General features: G+C 53.2%; 1 non-coding gene across 1 annotated transcript in view; it reads right to left on the bottom strand.

The window, feature by feature from the left end:
* LOC126417754 (small subunit ribosomal RNA) overlaps nucleotides 1–676 on the bottom strand; it is a 1909-nt gene extending 1233 nt beyond the window's left edge. The window contains exon 1 of the ribosomal RNA XR_007575816.1: nucleotides 1–676. This exon is cut by the window's left edge and continues 1233 nt beyond it. This is a non-coding gene — a ribosomal RNA (small subunit ribosomal RNA).
* Nucleotides 677–5000: the final 4324 nt, after the last annotated feature.

Here is a 5000-nt window from a genome sequence, read left to right as displayed (position 1 = left end):
AACCAACAGCGTGGGACACAAATCCAACTACGAGCTTTTTAACCGCAACAACTTTAATATACGCTATTGGAGCTGGAATTACCGCGGCTGCTGGCACCAGACTTGCCCTCCAATAGATACTCGTTAAAGGATTTAAAGTGTACTCATTCCGATTACGGGGCCTCGGATGAGTCCCGTATCGTTATTTTTCGTCACTACCTCCCCGTGCCGGGAGTGGGTAATTTGCGCGCCTGCTGCCTTCCTTGGATGTGGTAGCCGTTTCTCAGGCTCCCTCTCCGGAATCGAACCCTGATTCCCCGTTACCCGTTACAACCATGGTAGGCGCAGAACCTACCATCGACAGTTGATAAGGTAGACATTTGAAAGATGCGTCGCCGGTACGAGGACCGTGCGATCAGCCCAAAGTTATTCAGAGTCACCAAGGCAAACGGACCGGACGAGCCGACCGATTGGTTTTGATCTAATAAAAGCGTCCCTTCCATCTCTGGTCGGGACTCTGTTTGCATGTATTAGCTCTAGAATTACCACAGTTATCCAAGTAACGTGGGTACGATCTAAGGAACCATAACTGATTTAATGAGCCATTCGCGGTTTCACCTTAATGCGGCTTGTACTGAGACATGCATGGCTTAATCTTTGAGACAAGCATATGACTACTGGCAGGATCAACCAGGGAGCTGCGTCAACTAGAGCTGAGCAGCCGGCCGCCCGGGAGTGTGTCCCGGGGGCCCGCGCGAACACGCAAGCGTCCGCTCAATTATTCTGCAAACAGGAGGAGGCTGAGCTCCCCTGCACAACACACCTCGAAACCCTCTCAGGTCCCTGCGGCGCGCAGCGCCGTCCTAAGTACTTGGTCGGGTTCGAGAGAGGCGCAATCGCCCGGAGTTAGGCGAGTAGACGCTTTAGGTGCGACCACCCGTGCTCCCAACTGAGCTTGCCGCTGCCGACAGAGGCCCGGGAGCGTGCTGTCGTGGCATTGCCGGCGGGAGACAACACGCGCCACCTACGGTGACCGGCAGCTCCAACGCCAGCGCCACAGAAGGACAAAAGCCCCACTTGGGTGCCGAAGCGAACTCTCCCAGCACAGCGCACGCGCCATCACGTCCGCACAGCTGCGATACAAACCACCTGCGAGAACCGCTGGGGCGACCGAGCAGCAGACGGCGTCGCGGCGCCGAGCGCCGGGCGGCGGCGCATCCTCAGCGCACACAGTCCTCAATCGGACCAGCACACTGCAGATGGCCACCGCGCTTCGCACCGGGCCCGCGAGGACCTACTTTGGCCGCAAGGCGCCGCGAGCAGGGGGCGCCGGCGCGCAGCTGCGCCGCCTGCCGCGTCCGTCGGCCGGCGCGCCTGCCACTGGCCGCCCCCACCAGCCGGCTGTAGCGCGTGCGCCCACGCACCGCGCTGCCAGCACGCCGGGCGGCCCCCCTCACCGGCCGGGGACGGTCCCACCCAGCCACCGCCGCGTATCGCCTCACACCCAGATCCCCTTTCACGTTCGTGGGCATGGTGGGTCCCTTTTCACGTTCGTGGGCATGGTGGGTATCCATGAAACAACCGGTTAATAGCTCGACCGATCGTCGCCAACACTGATTCACCTCTAGCGAGAACAACCGCACCACAACGGGTTACCAGTTGTTCATTTGCGTAACGTCACCAGCAAACGTAGACGTCCATCGCCATTTGCAACGAGTATTGCATGCCTGTGTCAGGTGTCACAACACACTACGTCTGCCCACATAGACGCATCAACATGTGCACGCCTAGAGAACACGTGGAAGGTAGCCCCCGTACGTATGCGGTGTCCATTGCGCGAACGACTGTCAGCCGGCCTCTGCAGCATGTCGCAGATGTGGAACGCGGTGCAACATGCTATCACAGTGTGTGAGAAGAGACGACTACGTCCGAATACACGCTCCACTACATCAACAGACTGCTCATGCTGATCGCCATCCAGGGCGTCCGTTCCTCCCACACGTCTGTATGGCGTACCACACTGCAATCCAGCTCCTAAAGGGAGACGACACGTAGCTGCGTGCACAATATTTGGACTGTATGGTCCGCCGTTGCTAGGCGCAGTCGTCGTACGGTCACACATGTGCCACGATGTATCATTCAGTACATACGGACCAATGTGCAGTACAGTTTGTGGGTTTTGCGTACATCCGCGGACAGGTGACAGGCCGTACCACAACGTAGGCTGAGTACTTCGGCATGCGAAGGGCATTGAACATGCACACTTCTCACCGACGAGCTTGCGAAGGCAGGGGGGAAGAGGGGGGGGATGTACGTCCCGCTGCTATCCACATTACAGTGTATAACAGGAGCATGTGGAAAGTCAGCAACACCTGCAGGGTGTTTAACATGACGCGATACACAGGGGACCGGGCAGTGCGAGTAGCGAACTATATTGCGAGGGTTGCAGTTAGGCAACACTACACTACTTTAACGAGTCGCATAACAATTACAGAGCAGGTTAAGCGACAACGTGCGTAAGGTTAAGGCGCAATATAGTTTAGGTTACGGCGCAATTTAGGTTACGTTACGGCGCAATTTAGGTTACGTTACGGCGCAATTTAGGTTACGTTACGGCGCAACATGGGTTGGGTTACGGCGCAACATGGGTTGGGTTACGGCGCAACATGGGTTGGGTTACGGCGCAACATGGGTTGGGTTACGGCGCAACATGGGTTGGGTTACGGCGCAACATGGGTTGGGTTACGGCGCAACATGGGTTGGGTTACGGCGCAACATGGGTTGGGTTAAGGCGCAACATGGGTTGGGTTAAGGCGCAACATGGGTTGGGTTAAGGCGCAACATGGGTTAGGTTAAGGCACAACATGGGTTAGGTTAAGGCACAACATGGGTTAGGTTAAGGCACAACATGGGTTAGGTTAAGGCACAACATGGGTTAGGTTAAGGCACAACATGGGTTAGGTTAAGGCACGACATAGGTTAGGTTAAGGCACAACATGGGTTAGGTTAAGGCACAACATGGGTTAGGGTAAGGCACAACATGGGTTAGGTTAAGGCACAATGTAGGTTAAGTTAGGGCACAATGTAGGTTAGGTTAAGGCACAATGTAGGTTAGGTTAAGGCACAACGTAGGTTAGGTTAAGGCACAACGTAGGTTAGGTTAAGGGACAATGTAGGTTAGGTTAAGGGACAATGTAGGTTAGTTTAAGGGACAATGTAGGTTAGGTTAAGGCACAACGTAGGTTAGGTTAATGCACAACGTAGGTTAGGTTAATGCACAACCTAGGTTAGGTTAAGGCACAACGTAGGTTAGGTTAAGGCACAATGTAGGTTAGGTTAAGGGACAACGTAGGTTAGGTTAAGGGACAACGTAGGTTAGGTTAAGGGACAATGTAGGTTAGGTTAAGGGACAATGTAGGTTAGGTTAAGGGACAATGTAGGTTAGGTTAAGGCACAACGTAGGTTAGGTTAAGGCACAACGTAGGTTAGGTTAAGGCACAACGTAGGTTAGGTTAAGGCACAACGTAGGTTAGGTTAAGGCACAACGTAGGTTAGGTTAAGGCACAACGTAGGTTAGGTTAAGGCACAACGTAGGTTAGGTTAAGGCACAACGTAGGTTAGGTTAAGGCACAACGTAGGTTAGGTTAAGGCACAACGTAGGTTAGGTTAAGGGACAATGTAGGTTAGGTTAAGGGACAAAGTAGGTTAGGTTAAGGCACAACGGAGGTTAGGTTAAGGCACAACGGAGGTTAGGTTAAGGGACAATATAGCTTAGGGTAAGGTACAATATAGCTTAGGTTAAGGTACACATTGTTGTAGGGAAAGGTGTATTTGGGGGGGGGGGCGCGGCAGGTTCGTTGATAGTGATTATCGTAAGTGGATGCCTGCGGGATCGTCCGATTTGTCACGTCAGGATGCACTTGTGGGTCATGACAGGCGGCGCTCCGATTCCAAGGTTGTGGCAGATCTGTGTCTTTCATTCCTGCCATTGTTTGTGTGCTGTGACAGGAGGCAGTATTGTGATGTTGGGTGCACCCCTGTGTAGGACATGTGTGGGTGTTCGTGGCTTAGCTGAGCAATGGCGGATGTCGGAAGGGTGGGATATTCTGTTTTCTGGGTGGACCTCCCGGTCTGGTTATGATAGTGTGGATTGTGTAATGTGGCGGAGAGGATGCACCGGATGTTCTTCCATGCTGGTGGTTAGATATTGTGTGCGTGCCTGTTAGAGGCAGAGAGTAGTGTGTGATAGTGTCTGGCTGCCGTGTGGTTCTCATTGTGTGCAGAGTCTTTCAGCATGTATAGGGACGGTTGTATATATATTATCTGTATTCTGATGGCTCTGCATCTGTTACTAATCAGTGCCGTGTATACGGTTACTCTGGTTCCAGTCGAAACATATATCTCTGTACGTTAGTGACACTGCGGCTCCACTATGTTGATACCCCTGTCGGCCGTTTCCCCCAGTGTATGGCTTATGATTATCAACAATCAGTCTATTAGTCAATACCGGTAGTGTGACGACGTCAAATGTCCGGGATGGGGGAAGCTACACGCTTCCCGTGGGTCAGGGCCTAGAAAGACTCTTCCCACGCAGGAGGCTCGGACTGTCATTACTCTTCTGAGAAATATATTTGCCCAGCGTTTTTTGCGACTGCGAGTGCGACGCCCACGGGTACCGACATGGATGGGGCGCTTCCTAGCTGATCGCTCAGCATCGGAGAAATATATTTGCCCAACGTTTTTTGCGACTGCGAGTGCAACGCCAGGAGGCTCCGACTGTCGTTACTCTTCCGAGATATATATTTGCCCAACGTTTTTTGCGACTGCGAGTGCAACGCCCACGGGTGCCGACATGGATGGGGCGCTTCCTAGCTGATCGCTCAGCATGAGAATCCGTACAGTGAGCAATGCGATCGCGTCTGTAGCTTGTACGTGGTACAGCTCGCAGCTCATGAATAGGGACAGCGGGAATGTCGCATATTGGAAATAACTCTTCATGAAACGCATGTTATAGGTGTGGA

Source organism: Schistocerca serialis, chromosome 8, assembly GCF_023864345.2.
Source record: "Schistocerca serialis cubense isolate TAMUIC-IGC-003099 chromosome 8, iqSchSeri2.2, whole genome shotgun sequence".
NCBI lineage: Eukaryota > Metazoa > Arthropoda > Insecta > Orthoptera > Acrididae > Schistocerca > Schistocerca serialis.
Note: the sequence above shows the minus strand (reverse complement) of the source record. Positions and strands in the feature narration are given on the sequence as shown.